Source organism: Parasteatoda tepidariorum, chromosome 8, assembly GCF_043381705.1.
Source record: "Parasteatoda tepidariorum isolate YZ-2023 chromosome 8, CAS_Ptep_4.0, whole genome shotgun sequence".
NCBI classification, from domain to species: domain Eukaryota; kingdom Metazoa; phylum Arthropoda; class Arachnida; order Araneae; family Theridiidae; genus Parasteatoda; species Parasteatoda tepidariorum.
This window is the reverse complement of record NC_092211.1, coordinates 40,679,363-40,701,929: the sequence shown is the minus strand read 5'-3', so window position 1 is coordinate 40,701,929 and position 22,567 is coordinate 40,679,363. Positions and strand designations below refer to the sequence as shown.

The following is a 22,567-nucleotide window of genomic DNA, read 5'->3' as shown; positions in this document are numbered from 1 at the left end:
TCTGTCTTACCTAAATATAACTTTTTTAACGAAAAATGTATATGTTTAGTAAACATAATCGTTTGAACGGAGATAAAAAACATTGTTTCACGCATACATTTTAAAGTTTTCTTATAAAAAATACGTCATTTCTCTCAAACAATGATTAATGGCGAAAAGTTTTGACGAAATCTGTCGTTTTTAAAATTTTTTCTCGTGAAAAATGTAGCTAGTCTGTTTTTAAAAAATACTGTTCTCTTGAACGAAGAGTGTATATATTATTGTTAAAGTAATAAATCTGATTATTATTATTAATAATCAGTGATTAGTATTAATAATAATCTTGTAAATAATTTCACTGCACTATAAAAAACCGACACTCAAATTTTTTGAAACTTTCTTCATTGTTAACGAAACCTTTTCCAGGCATATGCTGAGAGCGAGCATTTCGTCAAAGTGAAGAAATAACTATCGTCCCTTGGAAGAAACGAATTTCGTCAAAAGGTAAGAAATAGTTCGTCATTCTTGTTTAAATCGTCTAGTCTTCATTTTAATTTCGTAATTCTAGTTAAAAATCTTCCACAATTCACTGCGATGCTGTTTTGAGTTGAAACATTTTCGTTATATATTAGAGAGTTCGAATCACAAAGCAAATCACGTGATTTTCAAAATTTACGAAAACTGCTCAAGAATTGCTGAATCGTCAAAAGGTGAGTTTTATTTCTGAAAGTGTGACGAAAACATATTGGCCAGTATAATAATAACCGGTAATTGGGATAGATTATTCATTTTAATTGACTTATTAGTTATTACTAATCAAAACAGATAATTAGCAATATTAATCACATAGACCGTAACATATATCTTTTGTTTGCAGAACTCTGAACAAAGATAATGTAGTTGCCTCGTATATACAGTTTATTACCAACTTAACTGTGAAAGTAAAAAAAAAAATTCAAAAATCTTATACATAAGTTTTATTTTGCCTTAGAGGTAACTAGTATTCTTTTTTAAACCATTATATTTTTTTCCCATTTGATTATATTGTTCAGATTCATTAGAGACCTGTGATATGACTAAATATACTTTATTTTTATCTATTTTCTCCTTATGTTATAAACAATAAGGAAACAATGTAAAAGGTAAGAAAATCGCTTTTTTCACACATTTTGAGCTACGCCTTACTAGAGGAGGATAACCAGCATATTCTTTTTTAAATCATTGTGAATCATTTACCTCAATGATTAATTGCTTATTGTCATTAGGTGCGTTAAAATTAACCACAACGAAAAATATGTTTATTTTCGACTATTAATTTTTAATTTATTTTTTTTGCACTTCAATAAGATTCCAAAAATCGCGTAACGAAACAGATTAAAAGAAACAGGGCAAACAGTAACATAAAAAGAAATCGTATAATTTTTAACAAATTCTAACTTACCACGATTTCTTTTTTACTCTCTACAGTAAATTATTTTTCTTTGCTGTCAATTGTTTAGAATTATGACTTAGAGAGCTATGAAAGTTAAAGTTATATTAATAAGATACTAATGAAATTAAACCATAACACAAAAATACTGCAATTTTAATTTATTTTCTTATCCTGTTTTTTACGTTTAATAATATACATTTTTAATAAAACAAAGAAATAATATGTTCAATAACAGTTAAAGTAGTTCGGAAAATATTAAATAGATTATGAACTACAACACCTTTCTAAAAAGAGGCAATCAATGTTCATTGAATCATTATAATTGATGCTTATTTATGTGTTTAATTGCTCAGAGTCATTAAAGATGTTTAAAATTTACCAATATACAAAATTTTTATTTTATTTATTTATTTTCAGCTTATTTTACTTATTTTTAAGATAAGTATTTTAGGAATATGTCAAAAAATATATTTCGAAACACATTAATTGAAAAATAATAGATGCATGAAAACGTCTTCTTTCTCCGAGGTAGTCAGAATTCTTTGAATCAAAAGCCACAAAACGAATATTGATGCCAATATAAAAGCAAACGAAATACTAAATATGCCAAAATTATTTGCATGCAAAGGCATTCTTTGTATCAAATGCGAAAATATGTACAAACCATATATATGCAAACATAAATGCTGAAAATATACCCATGGACTTTTCTGGCTTCCAATTTCTGAGTGAGACTAAATTGAAATGCTCAGTCACTCTAGTTTTCAAAATTTCACTCACAAGAAAACATAATTTTATTTGCTAGAAATCTGTAAAATGTATAATTTTTTAAATTTAAATTCACCTTTAATACCGAATTTTTTAAATTTATTTTACTTAAGTTTTGCTCTTTATTAGTTTAATTGATGATAATTCATGAGAATTTTCTTTATTTGTCTGAAATATTGAGGGGACTCAAGGAGAATTTTATCATATATAGTGACATACACCCACCATGCCCCCCCCAATGACGTCCATGTCATATACCTAATAAGTTAAAATATTTCGACTCCAAAAGCATTATTAGTATCAAAGATTAAAAATATACTAAATACATATTCCAATATAAATGCACGAAAGAATTAGGAAATAAAAAAAAAGTTTAATGGGAAAACGTAAAGGTTCGCATCAGGACTTATATATGTACCTTTTCCTTCCTTTATGCATTCCTTACATGTATATGATAAAAAATATGCAAAAATATATTAACAAGTAGATTTACAGAGCGCAAAAGGTATGAAAAACTGCTTATTTCGACGAGCTAACTATTACTTTTTGAACCATAACTAATTATTTTTTCTTGCATTTAATTTTTATCGAGTAATTAGAAACGTGGAAAACTAACCGAAAAACAAAACGTTGTATCTTTTTTTTATTTCTAGCTACCGTATTAGTATTTTAAGAATATACGGAAGAAGATATTATGAAACAGATTAAAAGAAATAACGGCAAACACTGTTCAAATTAACAGCAAAAACCGTTCAGTAAAGCTCATAATAATAAAACCTACGTTAAAGGTAAAAAAAAAATTGTTTCTCCCATCTTGCGAGAAAGAGGTAACCAGTATTCTCTGAATACTTTTCTCACTTGACAACGCTCGGAAATAGGCTACAAAAATTTGTAATAACCTCCATTTCCGTTTTGAAAGCCATTGTAGATTCCATTTTTGCGGAAGAGTACAAAATAAACGGATATCCTCAGCATTAACCGAAGCACAGCTCTTACGGAGTCAACCATGTAACAACATTGCTTCCGCCATGGAATAAAATAATTCCTTCAACTCATTGTCAGGAAGTAATAACATCGTAAGATGGCTTGCTTCGGAGTTTTAACGGTGTGGTTGGTCATTTTAAATTTTTTTTTCTTTCTGCGTTAAATAGAGAAGAGTACAGTTTTATTATTGGCTTTCATTTATTTGATGATACTTTTACTAAAACATTATTATTAACTGCAGAGTGTTGAAAATACACCTTTGCAATCGAGACAGATGCTCATATTGTATATACTTTTATTAAATATCAATAAAAATTCATAAACAATTTTACTTCAATTCATAAAAAGTATTTCTTTAAAGCAAATTAAAATAAATTTAGAACTTTTTTTGACAGTTTAGCTTGATTTAGTTCCAAAGAGCTACCAGTAAGATTGTTAACAGACTATGGACACAATCCCATTTATTCTTTCTGTTCTTTAACTGTTAGATAGGTATTTTATTTACGTAGCACTAGAGTTGCACAAGTGGATGTTGGCGACTGTCTGGGAAGCATCCCCAAGGATGGTCCGAAAACAAGCCATAACAATTTTGATCCTCTGCAGAGGGAATGGCTCCTCCGCTTTGGTAGCCCGATGACCTGCACACAAAGCCGAGCATTTTAAGGCAGAGCAGTTTAACGAGGACCGATACATCGCACCCTCGTTTCCTACGTAAGATGATCAAAGTGGTCACCCACCCGCTTACTGACCACAGTCAGTGATTCTTGACTTCGGTGCTCTACTGGGAACAGTGTCTTTACGATGAGTCCACTACGGGACTTTAACTGTTTAGAACTAGCTTTATTTGGTATAACGAGATATCTGTAGGATTGCAAACAATATATCTAGAACATGGACATAATAACATTTTGTTCTCAATTTGTAAATCAGAAATAGCTTGATTTAGTGCCAAGAACAACTGGTGTGATCACTAACATTTGCGACACCATCTAGAAGATGGACACGCACATCGTTTTGCTCTCTATTCGCAATTGGCAGAAGTACAAAAATATTCCATTTATTAAGAGGACAGGGATGGATTATTAGGAATGAGGAGAATTCCTAAAAAATCAATTATTTAGTTTTTGAGATATTAGGAAAATTTACTCTTTACTAAGTAATAGGCAACAAGCCGCGTTTAAATCAGAGTTTTTCTTACTGAGTTATAAAATAATGAATTTGTGAAGGTTCGTGCATCAATATGTAGTTCTCATTGACAAAGTTGCTTTTTCTGGTAATGGAATTTTTCAATATTTTCAGAACTTCAAAAAGTTCCTGGGGCACCAGTTTCTGCTTCATTGTTATTAAAAACTTTTCAGATACTCTTTGATGTGTCTTGCTTAATTCTAAATGTATTTGATTAACCAAAAATCTTATTTTAATATTTTTAATAATTGAACTAACATAATTGAACCGTGTTTTTTAAAGAAATGTTTGGAATCTGGCTTTTCTTTCGCTTGTTTAGCAAGTAAACACTGGTATCATGATCCTTCCTTTTAGAAAGCATCCCCTTTGTGGCCTAGTGTGTAATAAAGGCTAAGGTTTCATAATTTTATGACCAGCAGTATGATTGTGGCAATGAGGTCAACATTGCACGCAACATTCACCTTAACTTCACAGACAAACTGGTTTACATTGATATGAAGCTGCGTTGCGTTTAATCCACCACTGGAGATCGAACCCCAGTTCTTCACATTGACAATTCAGTGCCTTAACCGCTGAACCATGGCAGCTCTATCAGTTTGTTTAGTTTCATCCTTTTCTCGATTGTTTTTGCATCAGATTTAGTTTATTGACTTTTATTAAGTTACTTTTCGTGCATGATTTTGTTTGTGGTGCAGGATGGTTTAAATTTTTTAACTGAGCATTCAAACGATCTATAAACCAGTCTCCGATGTGAATTTTGTAAAATATTCAGTTTCCTAGACCTCACCAAATGACTGGTTTTTTAATATTCAATTACAAAGAGTCGTATTGGATTGAATTGAATGTAAATTACTTCTGATTACTAAGATAAAAATTTTATTTTCTATTTGTCATAAATTCTATTTGTCGAAAATAAATACACGGGAATTTTACTTTACTGCTATAAGGTCTTTATCCATACGGATTTATAAATCCATTATTCAACCTGAATACAAGAGGAAGATTACATTTCAGTTATTTGAAAATAAATTATACAACTATTACAAATCAAATTGTAAAACAAACCTTGTAAATCATTATATCATTAGCAGTATAAATTTATTTCAAAACCTAATTTCTTTTATACGTCAAACGCGGTTTTTTATTAAAATTTTTAATTTACATTTTAAAGTTTTAGAAATGTATTTTTAGTTATATACATATTTTTTTTTGCATTACATTATTTTCGCTTCATTACAATTTTTGCAATACATAAGAAATTGTAAATCACCGCATCAAACTAATTAGTTGACACTTAATATGTTTCTAAGTTGTACGCATTAAAAAAAATCGGTTTAATGTCGAATAGAATATTCTGGAAGTGCACCAGAAGATTCATTTCAGTATTTCTGTTTTCGTTCTTCACTTTACCTTTATCAATTTTGAAGAAAATATCATTTTTCTGTTTTTTATATAAAACTATTGTGATACCACAATAATCAATACATATTTCCTAGCTTTTAAAATTTGTTATTTTCTTAAACTTATTATTTTTATTCATTCTTAATTTTTATTAAAATAAACCAATTATTTAACTTTTATTACATTTTATAAAAAGTGAATATAAAATATTTAATTCTTTTCTAAATAATCAATGTAACGGCTAACTTTTTATTTCAATACTAATGTAAGGCTCATTTATTCACTGACGCGACTAAATCGAAAAATCTATAACTCTTTATTCTTTATTTCTTACCAAAAAAATTTTGCAGTTAAATGGTTATACTAATCCTCAGTCTTTTTGGTAATTCGCTTTCGCCTAATTATGTTCAAATTTAATATTAATTATGTGTGGTTGGCTTTAATTTTGGCTATGTTATCTTTTGATAAATCGCCAACCACGGATCTCCTCCCATGCTCCTAACTGTTCGTTGGGATCAATTCATGTACTTTCAAAATCTAATTATTGGCGAATGAATCTTGATGGCAAAGATATCTTGATATAAAATCCTGATGTGAAGAGAATAATTTTCTTGATGCTTTTAAGGGACTTCTTTTCTTTATTTTTATAATTTTTTAATGTGGCCATATTCTACTTTAATATTTACTTAAGAAATACATTTTTCCTAAACGATTTTATTCATTTTTCTGGGATAAATATCCCTGCATCACATCTAAATTAAGACGTATCTCAAATAGCCAAAAATATGCTTAATTCTACAACGATGCTACCTTAACTAACCACTAAATAGGACAGATCACCCTCCTCATAACTATAAATTTTTCTCTTTCAAAACCATTTGAGTATTGTTTTTACGTCAAATAGAACAGAAGTTATTTAAAAAAATTTGATTTGAAAAAGATGATTTAAAAATAATCTATATTAGTTATTGAACTGAAAACCGTGTTTTTTTTCCTTCCCTTTTTTTCAAAATTATTTTTTTCGGTTATTTTAGTTATTTCTAATTGCAATATCTCAAAATATTCTAGTTCAAATTACTTGAAAGTTTTCATAAATGCTTTCCAAACATATGTCTATAGAATTGATTACGAACTAGTGGATTATACTATAATTTATATTTTACAGCTAAAATAAAAGTAATTGATTGCAATTTTCTGCCGTTTTTACCAAATAAGTTTTTATATTTGCTGTAAAAGTTTTAAATATTAATATTGTGTCTTATGATTAGTTTATTCCTTACAATGACATTTTATGAGAATTATAAAGCAAATATAATGAAAAAAATTTTAATAAAATTTTTTGATTTTAACGAAAGGTCTTTGTGGTCTTTCTTTCACCAGTTTTCTGCCATATTCAATTTTTAATTTTTTTTCATGTATTTTTATTTATGCCATGTGTTTTAGTATGTAATATACATAGAAATTTATATAAAAACAATTATAAATTAAAACTGTCTCCGAACTCCCTTTGATTTAAAAATACTATTTATTGGTACATATTTTATTTTTTTTCAACTTTTTTAACTGCCTGAATGCTTTGGAAGAATAGGCTAATTAAAAAAAGGAGATAAAAACAAAATTAAAACCTTCTTTTCTTAAAACCTACTTTTATGAGGGCTTTTAAATACATAAAGATAACTTTTGTAAATATAAACAACGGAAGACTTATTAAAAAATGCTGCCATAAAAATTAAAATCTCTTTTTTATTATTTCTTGCAGGCGAATTTTACCGAATTTGAAGCAAATACTCTATAGAAATTCATTAGTCGAAGAAAGGGATAAAGAGATCTTATTAAAAGTTTTCAAAAAAAGAAAATTATTGGGTGAAAATCTTGAGTAAGAACTTTTATTCTATTAACACACAAAACACGGGATAAAAAAATTTCTTTATTTTGATTGTTGTGAACAAATGATTAAAACTACATTATAAAAATATATAAAATTTACTGAAAAACTATAATATATATCATCTTTGTGTTTTTCCACCCACCATAACAGTTCCCAGACACATGAAGAGTGGTTTTGATAATTCTAATAAATCATAAAATTAAAATTTAAATGTATTCCATAGTAGAAATATAGAAATGAGAAACATATTTTGTAATAAAAATCTCAATATATATTAAATGGAAAATTAAGGTTTGAAAAGATTGTGGCGAAACTGTTAAAAACGATGCTTTTTCTCAAAAAGTAAAATATTTAGATAAAACTTATCTTTACTATAATTTTAGTTACTTTATAAGTTTCTGGAATTTTCACTACACAATACATTGCTTGATCACTGTGCAATACCCAGATCACTGCAAACTCCCTGCACGATACGTAACTAGATTTCTGCACAATACACAACTGGATCACTGCACAATGCACTGCTAGATAACTGCAAAATACACTTCTAGATAACTGCAAATAACACTGCTATATCCCTGCAAAATACACAGTTAACTGCAAGATACACAGCCAGGTCCCTGCAAGATACATAGCTAGATCACTGTACAATACATATACACTTTGAGATACACAGTCAGATGCCTGCACAATACAGAACTAGATCCCTGCACAATACATAACTAGATCCTTGCACAACTAAATCCTTGCACAATACACAACTAGATCCCCGCATAATGCACTGTTAGATAACTGCAAAATACACTGCTTGATAACTGCAAAATACTCTGCTAGATCACTGCACAATACACACCTAGATCCCTGCACAATGCACAACTAGATTCCTGTACAATACGCAGTTCACAGCAAGAAACACAGCCAGATGCCTGTACGATACATAGTTAGATCCCTGCCAAGTACAGATCACTGCAAGCTTCACAGTCAGACTCCTGCACGATATATAACTAAATCCCTACACAATACACAATAAGATCGCACAGTTAGATCCTTGCACAATACACAGTTCACTGCAAAATACATAGCCAGATCACTGCACAATACATAGCTAGATCATTGTACTATACACAGCTTCCCCCTCCCCATTGTCACAAACAACAGAAACACTTAATAAATTTTTGTCGAAACAATTATTTAGCTACATCTGATCTCCCAATCAAACTCATTGTTAGAGAGGTATTGTAAAGGAGACGAAATTAGCATTGTGAAAAATTATTGAAAAAATGACGCTGATAAAAGTAAATCGCTATGTAAAACTCACATACAATGTGGTGATGCGTTGTTCTCTAAATTATAACAATTTAATGATCAATTCGATTCAAGCCGTTGAGCCCAAATTTTATTTGATTTAGCATTTATTTAAATACAACTAGATATTTGAAAAAAAATAATTTATATGCAAGGATTAATTTAGAGTGAGTGGAAAGAAGTTATTAAAAAACATTTTCTTGTAATTATATGCCTCCTACGGTAGAATGTTTTCATATTTTTGGATCAATTAGAAATACTCTCTCAGGTAGTTAAATTTATGATAAGATGAAGATATTTACAAACAATTAGAAAATATTCCTTCACAAAATTGTTTTTTTTTAAAATCATTTATTTAAAAAGTATGTTTATATGATTATCACATCACAATGCGATAAATGTTAATATTGATATTCGACAGTTTTTGAAGCTTATAAGAATATGAAATAAAAGAACTAAAAAATAAAGCGATCATTTATTTCGTAAACTTCAAACTATTCTTTCTGTATTAATTAATTTTAAAATAATGTGTAATTATTTCACCAATTGTGAATTAAAATCAAAATTTAATTTGTTTATAATATTTAATTAATTTATAATATCTTATTCAGGCTCTTTTTAGCGTTGAGAAGTTCTTCTTTAGTTTTTTTCTAAAGCTTTATTTTCCGTTACTTTTTTTGGGTTTTTTTTTCCTGTGCTCTTTTTCCTATTTATTTAGCTATGATAATACCAATTCTAAAGCATGACGGGTTTTATAAGTTAAACTTTGCTTAGAGCACTTTCCGCTGAATAATTTGTAACATTTAATGTTAACAGTTGAAACCATTTTCTGAGGGGTTGTATCTTCCAAAATTAAAGAGTTTTTCCCTTAATCTTTGAAAAGAGACTTATTTGCACTGCAGTAAAAAAAAGAAGAATATGTTGCTTAAAAGCTTAAATTTCCTTTAAAACTGCATCTTTTTTAATGTAATAAAGGCATAATCAAAATGATCAAAATATTGACACCATCGAAAACTGTTTTAAAAGACATCACCAGCTAAGAAAAGAGAAAAATTGAAACTAATATTTTAGATTAACAAATGCATTGGTTATAAATGTGATTCGCTTATTATGTAAAATTTGAGTTGAAGATATAATGAACTTTGCTGGAAAGAATAATCCCCACTAAATACAAAAATCTAAGAAATTCCCCCCCCCCCAAAAAAAAAGATTTTGAAAGCTTACTCGTCCCCCAAAGAACTGTCGTTCCCCTTAAACTAAACGTTAAGTTGCAAATGCGTTTCTCTTACTAGCTATTTTGTAATTGTAATTGCAAAGTAACTGCATTGTAATTGTAAAGTAAAACGTTGATGCCATAATAGATATCTGACAGGAAAAATATTCCCCATTAGCAAGATTTTAAAAATTATCCCCAATAATTTTAAAAATTGACCCTTTAAGTAAATATGTTCCCTAAATATCTGGTATACAGTTTTCAAACTACAAAATTGTATGAAATAGTTAAAAGTATTCTCTCAAAGAAATGGCTATGGAGATTTTACAGTGGGCACCCTTGCTGCATAATACAGTGTCAGCTCTCTGTACAATGCAGTGCCAGATCACTGCGCAATTCACTGATATATCACTGCTCAATAGTCAGCTAGATAGCTGCAAACAATCCTGCTAGATCACTGCGCATTATACTACTAGATTACTGCTTAATACACTGTTAGATCACTTCGTAATATGCTGCTAGATTACTCTACAATGTTCAGCTAGATTGCTGCAAAATACCCTGATTGATCACTACTAATTATACTGATAGATCACTGCGCAATATGCTGCTTGATCACTCTACAATGTTCAGCTAGATTGCTGCAAAATACTCTGATTGATCACTACGCATTATACTGCTAGATCACTGTTAGATCACTCCGCAATATGCTGCTAGATCACTGTTCAATATTCAGCTAGATCACTGCAAAATACACAGATACATCCTAATTCTTGCATGTTAATCATTAAGTTTTTCCTTAAAAAATTGTTTTTTGAACAATTTGAAAAAGGCGACTTTCCATTATGTTACTCGAAGACCTTTTTGTCAAACGTTTTCTTTTTTTTAACTGATACCAAATTTCTGAAAAAAAGCAATATTTTTAACTGTAGTAAGATGACTAAAAAGTAACTTAACCCTGAAAAATATTTTGCCATGATATGACAAAATAAAAAAATAAACATTTTAATTCGCTTAATTATGTTAACAAGAGCTAAATTATGTTTTTGTAAACACAGAAAAACTAGTTTCTTACCGAAATAATAAACTTTCGCAGAAAGTTAGTCAATCCTTAATACGAAATGTAAGGAACTTCTCTTTTACGTAATTATTTATTCATGAATTATGGGATTTCATCTAATGAAAATTCATTAATAAATAATGCAGTATCGTCTTGATGTTTTCAATTAAGTTGGTTCAACTAAAACAATTTCCTTTGTGGCTGAATAGGTTTAAATGCTTCTTTATTTATTTGGATTTTAAATTTTTCAGTGGTATATAAAGATATTTCAGCTTGACTTAAATTAAAAATTTATGCTTTTTATTAATAAAAGAACAGTTAAATCCTTATAGATTAAACGAAAGCATTTTCTTAGGTAAGTTGTTAGAGTAACTTTGAAATTTATTACGCAATTTTCCTTTTAAAATAATTTTAAATCATATCCGTTTCTATAAGTTTTCTTATTTTTTTTCCTTTCAAGGAATTAAATTTGAGCTCCATCTGATACATACAATCAACAAAAAATGATTATAAAAATTATGATTGTCCAAAGAACTGCTCTTAACGTTTAGTGCAAATAGATTTCGTAATTAAATTATATAGACAAGTTATTTATTATGATTATCCAATGGAAAACGCTTCACGTTCAAAACAATGGTGTAAGTAGATTGTTTGAAAACAAATGTAAACAAAAGTAATAGTAAGTTAAAATGGTAAGTATAGTAAGTTAAAATATAAACAAAAGTAGATTTCTTTGAAAACAAATACGTCACAGTCAAAATTCAATTAAACTCTTTTTGTGATTATCGTGATTATCAGGAATTAATTGTTCTTTCGAGAAATATGAAATTGTTTATATTTTAATGATAGAAAAGAATTTATTTAATGAAAATAAAATTAGATTTGTCTCGTTAAAGCAATAAACGGTGCAGAAAAAGTATTAAGTCAACACATGTAATTTTGAATATCAATCGTTTTAATTTCATACCTTTTTGTATTAATTATTTTCTACTCAAGAAGCCGATGAAATCCTTTCTGTTTTTTGATACTGTTAATAATTTTTTTAATTGCTTTGAAAAAATTTTGCATGTTACTCAGATGAGTTTGGAGTGGTTTCTATATTGTAAAATTTTATAGATAGAGAAAATATCACGTTAATATCTTTGAAAATATCTAGATATATAATAATATATCTTCGAAAACATCTAGTTCACTTGTTTTAAAAAATTCTTACTAATTCACAAAGCATTTTTTATTTAAGTTTTAAATTAGATAACGCTCTATTCAGTTTTTACTTTATTTTTAAAAATAAAGTGATAAAACTTATTATTTAAAATTTTTTAAATGTTCTACATCAAAGTTTTCATAAGTTTTGGAATGTTTAAGAAAACAATTCAAAGTTTCCTAATATAATAGAAAATGTTATTGTAGAAATTTTTTCTGACAGAAATAGTTTTTATTTCGGGAAAAAAATTGTGGTAAAAAATTTATTAAAAAGCTTATTTTAATGCTAAGTATTCCTTGAGTACTGCTATATTTTATAACTCGGTTATTCCTGCTAATATTAGCAAAAAGAGAAATTTAGACTTAGTGTTTTATGTGCAGATAAACCTTTCTTCTATTAAAAAATTACTTTGGTCTTCTTTGAATTCACATTTCATAATTTTTCAACTTAAAGAAAACACAATTTTCTATAAGGATTAATCAAAACCTCGTTGATTGTTTGTTGAAACCCTTATTTAGTCATATAGGTTCTCTTTATCATCATTTAAAGCAGATTGTTATTAAAAACTTCTTTTTAAAAGAGTCTAGCTATGGCAACTGTTTATACCTAAATGGTTCCTATTATAACAAATGAGAAAGAAATACGGGACAAAAAGTAAATGAACAAACATATTCATAATTCGACGTTCAAGCGTATTAGTTAGAGACCTGTGAATCGGCGTATTAGTGAAATTGTGGATTAATAAATCTATTTTTAAGATGGAAGGTAAGTCAATTAATCAGCGAATCAAAGAATCAGTGAACTACTGACTAAGGTAAATGGTCAAATAAATCAATAAATCAACATTTTTTTAATTGGAAAATCAACTAGTTATATATTATTACTAGTTATGAATACAGGACAGAAATTCAATGATCCAACGTATTCATAATTCGGTGTTTAAATGTTTTAATTAGACAGAAATCATTGAATCGGCATGTTAGTGAAATTGCGAGTTTATCTATTTATTTATAAGATGGCAAGCTAATTAGTCGGCGAATCAAAGAAACAATGAACAAGTGACTGCAATAAATGGTGAAATAAGGCAATCAATCAGCATTTTTGTTAATTTACGAATCAACTAGTTATATTTTGTTACTAGTTATGATTGGAACACAAAAAGTCGATCAGGCAACTTATTCATAATTCGGCGCTTAAGTGTTTTAGTTTAAGAGAAAATTCTGGAATCGGCATAGTAGTGAAAGTCAAATTAGATTTATAAGATGACAAACCAATTAGTTAGCGAATCAAAGAATCAAGGAACAATTGACTGAATTAAATGGTGAAATGAATCAGCGTTTTTGTGAATTGGCTAATCAACTAGTAATGCTGTATTGTCATAACCAGAATAATAACCAATTATAACAGATATAAATTGCAAGCCTATGATGTGGTAGGAAAAAATGGCTAATTTATAATTAGTTTAACTTTAAATTCAATATCAAGAATAACAAAGACACATTAAGCAGGTTTTCTATGTTAATATCTAAATGTTTATAGAAATCTATAAACCCAATAAATCAAGAGAAAATATTCCTTTCGGCGTCGTTCCTATTTATTGAAGTGTATTACCGCTTCTGGCACTTTAATCAACCTCATAGATATGCTTTATAGATAATAGGAATTTCAACATCCCTTAGCTTTAAATGGCACTAACATTCCACTTTAAAATATATAGATGCGCGTTAGATATCTGTGCATGGATCTTATCACCACCTTCAGATTATGTTGATGCATTGTGCAGTTTGTAGAATATAAACTCTACTTTAGAGATTTATTTATTGAATAAAAATGCCTATCTAGTATACATTATTACTGCAAAAAATAGAAATACTCAATGTAAAAAGTTATCTTCGCTAAATATCAAAAACAAAATGAGAAAAATAAAGAATGAAATGATCTTCATTGCAAGCAGGTATGAAAATACTTGTGGAGGGAAACTCCAGAATGCAGAGAAAAATAAATGACTATCATTTAAAATTCATGTCTATCGAAACTGTTCAGAATGTTAAAAAGAATAAAATAGCCAAGTTAGTAATAATATTAATAGCTCTACAACTGATCCATGGATATTGTGTTCAACGTCTGTGACAATATAGTCATAAAACTTGAAACAGTGCGTTCTTTTTCTGAATTAAATTTTCCGATGGAGCTGAATATTGCTATCATATTGATTGACCAACATCCTACACACATGATGATTAATTGTATTTATTGATTGAATTAAATATTAATTATTTTTTTAAGAAAAATATTAATTTTCAAAAAAAAAATTATTAATGCCTTTTTTCAAAGTCTTAAAGTCCTATTGCAACTCTTTTTATTGATTTATTGGCACATATCGTTATTTTATTCGCTATATAATATCTATATTAAAGCCCACTTAATCGAAATTATTTAAAACTTATAAAAATTATATACAATTTCACCTAACGCATTGAATAGCTTTCAAGTTTCTTTTAAATTAATAAATGCAAAATAAAAACGCGAAAAAATATGTGATGTTAGTAAAAAAAAATCATAATTTAAATCAATTCCGAAATTATATTGAGTTTCAAAGTTTCTCTTCATTACTTGATAATTTTTTTATTTGTATTTATTTTTTAAATTAATAATAACTGATCTTCTGAAATTTTCCTTTTATTTTCATGCTTTATGTATTGATTCTTTCAACAACATCATTATTTATCCCTTATATCATTATTATAGTGTATTTAATAAAAGCTTTTAATGACCGAGTAATTTAATGAACGAAAAACGCTGCAGATGATTAAGATAGCAGACATCTCTATGCACTTCATGCATTAAAGCTATCGCGTTGCTTTTTAAATTAAGAAAAAAATGCAAAATAAAAAGTTATAAGTAAAAAAGCACTTTAATGGAGAACAAAAAGGCTTTTTGTTCGCCAATAATAGAACATACGTCTTTAAGACTGATTAGAAAGAAAGCATCTTCTACGTCATCTTGATTTATTTTCTAGCGGCATCTTACTAAGGAGAAACAATACAGTTCGAAAATCCAATAAAGAAAAACTGAGTTTTTTTCAGTTTGGTAACGTAAACGTTTTTCATTGATTTAGAGGTAATTTCCTATGACTTTTAAACTTTTCTCGTTCAATTGTTTTTTAGAATTGAAAACAATGTCATGAGTTACCATAACGATAGCGTTAAAAATTACTTTTTCGATATTAATGCTCTTGAAAACGGTTAACGTTATCTCGAATTTTATGTTTCTGAACACAATATAAATGCAGCGCTGCAAATAAATTAGCTTTTTTTTGCACGTGATTTGTTATTCTAGCCTGATACTTTCTAATAACAGAACGCAATTCTAGTTTCTGATATGGAAACTTGTTTTGGATAGTCATGTATGAATAAGTTTCAACAACAAAATATGAATACTTAATTTTACACAATATAAATGCAGCGCTGCAATAAAGTTGCTTTTTTGAACGTGATTTGTTATTCTAGCGTGATAATTTATAATAACAGAACGTAATTCAAGTTTCTGAAATCGAGCCTTGTTATGGAGCCTTTAATAAGTTTCAACAACAAAAGATAGATAATTAATTTTAATGGATATCTAAAAAAATATAGTTTTTTATTGTAAAAGGTGCTAATATGAAAAATTTTACATTTGTAAAACAAAATAAAATAAATTGAACAAAACGATAGGTTTTTATACTTATAATAACGCAATTAAGAAATAGTTGATAATGGGAATAAAAATAAGAAAATTTGGTCATAAAACAAGTTTTCCTATTTGTAATTTTATTATTAAACATAAAAATTATTCTACAATTATTCGACATTGTTATCTTCGTTTTTCGAATATTATCATCTTCAAAAAAGTGTTTTTCGGATATCCTGTTTATTTTATGGATTATATTGAAACGCAATTTGGAAAAATATTAAGTAAATTAACTTTAAATCTGGCTCTTAATCTTTTTAATTAAGACATTATTAAAATTTTAAATTCCCTTGTTAATGAAATTAGTTCCTCATGACGTCTCCATAGTGCATGGAAATGCATTTTACCCTAATTCGCCTTTCTCAACCACTGCGGTTTTTCGTGTTCTATTTTTTTTTCATAATTTCCCTCTCGACTTCTGGAGTTTTTTTTCTTTCCAGTTTTGTTTCTCGCCTTTATTTTCTTTTGCTGGGCAACTTTTTATCTTACGTTTCAAATCGCTTTTGTTTCTTCTCCTTAACGTCTAGCAGGACTTGGAAATGAGCGCCATTTTTGGAGCTCTTGAAATATGCTAACTACTTCTTTTTCCCATTTTTATATTTTTGAAGCAAATGAAGTTTTTAATCATGTAATATCTTACCTTTTCAGTTTCTTGGGATTATTTATTAAATATCACTATTTTATTGATGTAAGTATTAATAGAGGACAAAATTGTTTTTTGTTCCCATGCACATAAAAGCAACTGAATATTTTAGTTGTACATGTTTATTTAAAATATACGTAAAATATGTTTAAAATGTCAAATTTCAATAAAACAATATCCATTTTTCATAACTTTTTCAAAGAAGAGGAAAATAATTTATTTGTCGAACGGATTTGTTAATTTTATTTTTATGTCAGAACCTGACTTCATATGTTTTTTAATCGTAGACTAGAATTGCTTTCGATGAAATATTTTTTCAAACGAATATAACATTATTTAAACTGCAAATAGCTTAAAAATGTTCTTTTCCTAAAGTTCATTTTAATTTTATTTATAATTTTATTTAATTTCATACGTTGCGTTTTTGGAGCAAACAACTTGTGCTCACATGCTATATGAAAATTCAACAAATTCAAGGAAACGTTATCTGCATAATCAATGAAACTTTTATCAGGTTTTTAATTTAACATTAGTTCAGTAATTATTTCCTAACAGACAGCCTATTCCATTAACAAAGATTATAATAACCCTAGTATTTGATAACTTATGCAGCATAAGTTAACACAAATAATACATAAGAAAGTTATTTTGAAGGTGTTCACTAAGTTTTACTTTATAAATTATATTTATTTATTCACAAGATTGTTTCGAGCTCAATATATTTAAAAGATATATTATGCACGAATGAAAACTAAGAAAAAATAGTATATTACAAAGCATTCCCTAATTAGAATGATTTAATTGTAATTTCCTTCCTAAGTCACATAATTTAAGCTTTTTTTATGTCTTAAAACTATTTCTGTCACAATGTTGTTTATAACAATCATTTTTCAGTTTATTTTAAATTTGGTTTTCAACGCAACACATTTCAATACTTACTGACTAAAAAAACGTTAAGCAGCTTTTTTTTTCTTCAAAAAAAGACTAGTTGAATTTTTTTTAATTGTAGTATATTGAGTATTAAAATTTTATTTAAAACTTTTTGTGAATAAAAAATGACTAGACAAATACAAAAGTCATAGGGCAGCTACATAATCTGAACTAGGGTGTACAGTTGCCGCCATTTTCGGTATTGAGTTAAACTAACTACTTTACGTACAGAAATGTAGTTCTGGTGCAAAAAATCCTATAAAATTGACAATTGTTTAATAGAGTCAATGCGAATATATTACTAAAAATGGGCTTTTTAAAATAAATGCTTTTGCAATAATTCCATAAATTGATTTTAATGCGCATGAAAACATGTGTTGTAAGTAAATAAACAAATCCAATCATATTGATTTTTTTAAGCATTTGTGTAATAATAATAATTTTCCATACTAAAAAAGTAAGAAAGAATGGCCGATTTTAAATAATGATTGTTCATAAAATTTGTGTGTCGAATAAACTTCATTGAAATTCTTTATAACATAATTCTTTTTCTTGTAATAAAATATTATTAAAAATATTTTGTTTGTAATAAAATATTGTGTAACATATAAATAGAGAGAGTTCTTGATGTCGATCGAAAATACATTTTAGCTTGAATTTGACAGCATACCTCATATACACCGAAGAACCATTACATTATGACCACCCTCCATCCATAACAATGGGCTCTCCCAGGTTTTCATGGTTTCTCGCCCTGGAACAATGTTTTCATGGGGCACATTAGGACCCATAATCCTCATAGAACAATCCCTGACGTCTGTAAGCTACTTGAACATAGTTGCAGACCAGGTTCACCCATTCATGGCAACAGTTTTTCCTGCGGGGAATGGTGTTTACCAACAGGATAAGGCACCATGTCATAAAGGTCAAATCGTCATAGAATGGTTCGAGGAACATTCCAGTGACTTTCAAGTCATGTCTTGGCCCCCAAATTCACCTGACCTTAATCCAATAGAGTATTTGAGGTCCTACTTGGAAAACCAAATTCGTGCTGCAACATTGCCAAATTCGTGCTGCCACAACCAAATCCCACCCCCTCGCAAAGTGAGGGATTTGCAGGACCAGTTTTAGAGCGCTTGGTACCAGATACCTCAAACTACCTATCAGCACCTTGTGGAATCAATGCCAAGGCGGGTGCTAGCAGTTTTAAGGGCTAAAGGTGGTCCTACATATTATTAGCAGGGTGGTCATAACGTAATGGCTCTTTGGTGTATATGTTTACATTACCGCTCATTCATAATCTTATTTTTGCTCCTAAAACATTCAAAATGCGAAACTTCATACTGTGGTAGATGTTAATTATAAAGCTGTCTCCATTCCTCTCTGTATCAAACATTGGTCACAAAAAAGATGAAAATATGTGTATTGTAGTATATCATACATTGTGTTATGCACAATGTACTACATGAGACCAAATATATTAATCATAACGATAAATTAACTAGTAAACCAATAAACAAGTTTATATTGGAACAAATTTGTACTTCTTATTTAAATCATAACGTTAATTTAACTAGTAAATCAATAAACAAGTTTATATTGGAAAAAGTTTATTTCTTATTTAAATCATAACAATAAATTAACTAGTAAATCAATAAAAAAATTTGCATTGGAGTCAGTTAGTATTTCTTATTTAAATAATAGCAATAAACTAACTAGTAAATCAATAAGAAGTTTGCGATGGAACAAGTTTGTATTTCTTATTTAACTCATAACAATAAACTAACTAGTAAATCAATAAGAAGTCTGGGTAAGAACTAGTTTGTATTTCTTATTTAAATCATATAACAATAAATTAACCAGTAAATCAATAAAAAAAAGTTTATATTGGAAAAAGTTTGTATACCTTACTTAAATCATAACCATAATTTAACTAGTATATCAATAAAGGTGAAAAGCTTTTATAGTCATCCCTTAAAAAATTCTAATATCCTGTAAAAATGTTTAAAAGGGGATGTTCCACTTATAAAATTAAATCACGTATTTATTATTATTTTACAGCCGCTCATAAAACATAAAGTTAATATTTATTTCATGATAACTTCCGATATACTTAGTTATTAACCCACGAATTTTAAAATGTGGGTCTTAAACTATGTTAAATTCTGAAGTATTTAATAATTTTCAATATTAACTGTGACATATAAAAAGCAAATTCCTCTGTCGATGTTTACGAAAAACATTTCAACAAAAAGTTTAAATAAAGTATGTTTGAAATTGCTGTTTAAAAATTTGTTTGTAGTACAAGTTTGTATTTCTTACTTCAATCATAAAAATAAGTTAAAAATTTTTCTTAAGTGATATATTAGTAAAATTAAAACATTAAATCGTTATTAAAATTCTAGCAACTAATCAGGAGGGAGTTTCATTTCTTTTCACATCTTTGAAGGGAGTTGGACTGTTAAAATAAATCAGATATTTATTATTATATCTTATTCTATAGAATGTGATAAGATTTATTAATTTAGTTTAATTATTATGTTAATTAAACTAAATATCAATGAATATTAAAATTAGCGAGTGAAATATGCTATTGCTAGTGTATTAATAAATATATATCCTAGTAATAGCGATCACATATTATGAAGAAAAAAATAATTCAATTTTTGTTTACAAAAAAACAATTCAGCAGTAATTTTAAACACAACATTTAAGACAAGAATAATTCAAACGATAATAAATATTACTTTTAAATAAAATTTCTTTACAATCAATAATATTAAAATCAAAACAATTAAAAAAAAAACATGTTAAAAAACATACCTCTAGAAGGATATAGCCACCTGTATATTCCAAGGGCTTAAAAAAGAAACAAAATCTATTTTCAGAACCACAATGTACCCATTTTACTATATATGGGAATAACTTTATCTTCTTCAACTGAAAATCATGGTTTTTATATTATCTTTTTTTTCCGAATTCCGGTATTTAAGATTTGAAAAATCAACACTGAGCAACAAAAACACTGTGATGAAATCAGCTGTTTTAAGAGCACAAAGATAAAAGGATAATGATTAAAATCTTCAAAGAATAAAGGCTGAACGTGAGATAAGGAAGATGCAGAGTTAAGGAGGATGAGTAAGGGAGATGATTTTTTTATCACCCTTAAGTCGCCGATGCTGCATCTTCTCCACAGAAAACTGGACTTCCAAAGCAGCAGCAGCTAGGGTTGCCAAAAGGGATGAAGCTCCTTAATCCATCGCCAAGTTTTCTTCTCCTTGGCGTAGTTTTTCCCTCAGCATCTTTTTTGGAACCTGTGGATCGAAAAGTTTGAGTAAAGATCTTGTAGAAAGAAATAATCGATGAGATAATGAATGTAATCAAAGGCTATAAAATATATAAAAAAGCAGTTATTTAAAATTAAATTACCATGAATAAAATATTGCATTTTTGATTTTTTTAAATCTTAATTTCATTACGTAAATCAGTTTTAAAAAAAACTATTGCAGATCTTAACAGAGGCTAAATAACTGTTCAAATTACGTGCTTTTGAACATAAATGCTCTCCTTCTTTTTTATCAAATACCTGCAATGCTTTATAAAACAACCTTTCAATGTTTGTTACATTTATATTATTTAATTAAAAAATAATTTTAAAAGATATTACAAAAGATTGTGAAAGATTTTTGATTTTTTTAAAATCTTAATTTCATTACGTAAATCAGCTCTAAAAATATTATTGCAGATCTTAACAGAGGCAATCACTATTCAAATTACGTGCTTTTAAACATAAATGTTCTCCTTTTTTTATCCAATGCCTGCAATGTTCTATAAAACAACATTTCAATGTTTGTTAAATTTACATTATTTAATTAAAAAATAATTATGAAAGATATTACAAAGATCGTCAATATTTTAGTGTAATAAATTGTTTATTTAATGATTCATTAATTAAAAATGTCGGCATGCAAACTTTTTTTAATTTCATGATAAATATTTTAATTTTAAAATAAACTGATTCAATATAATATGAGGGGATTATTTCAGATATTAAGAATATAATTTCTTTTATTTTTAGACCAGAAACTAGTGATAAAATAAAAAAACAAAATATTTTTTTAAGCTACTTTAACCAAAAGAAAGGTTATTTCAAAACACAAATTTTACAATATTCATTCAAAAATAAATTATGTTTGCTCTCACCTATTTTTGCCATATTATTTATCATTGCATTCATATGTTTATAATCCTTAATTAACAGTTCATAAAAATGTATAAAAATAATTACAATCAATAATCAAGCTGCTTAAAAATAATTGAAAAAACTTTAAGCAAAAATAAGTAAGAACGTTATTTTCATTGAGCTAAAATTTATAGCGTAATTTTATAATACCAAAGGTATAATTTTAAATAATACTGTGGAGTTGATTTTTTGCTCAACAACTTATTTCATTTTTATTGAAAAACTGAGATATCTCTAACAATTTGCAGAAGAAGAGTGAAGAATAAATACTCTTATGCAAATAGTGATTCATCAAGTAAATGATGCAACGTATTGTTATGGCTATTAAATATCTTCGCTTACCTTCGCTTGTGTATCATGTTTAGAAATCAAGAATGAAAACTTATTTTCATTAATATTTCAAAACATTCATAAACATCTTTTTCAAATACAATAAGCAGAAACTAGAAGTCAGAAATTTAATTGAAAGAATCAATAGGTTATTCGATATTCAGGGAATGGATAACTTAATATATTTTTTTCTATTTCATTTCTCTATTTGTTTAGTTTTGCTTCACATCAGGATTGGCATGAATTAAATCATGATTAAAATCACGATTAAAA

At 27.8% G+C, this 22,567-nt stretch overlaps 1 protein-coding gene across 1 annotated transcript in view; it reads right to left on the bottom strand.

The window, feature by feature from the left end:
• Nucleotides 1–20,936, bottom strand: part of LOC107456269 (probable G-protein coupled receptor CG31760) — a gene marked incomplete in the record, with an annotated part of 261,490 nt that extends 240,554 nt beyond the window's left edge. Inside the window, 1 exon segment of the mRNA XM_043055523.2 lies at nucleotides 20,545–20,936.
• Between the last annotated feature and the right edge of the window lie 1,631 nt (nucleotides 20,937–22,567).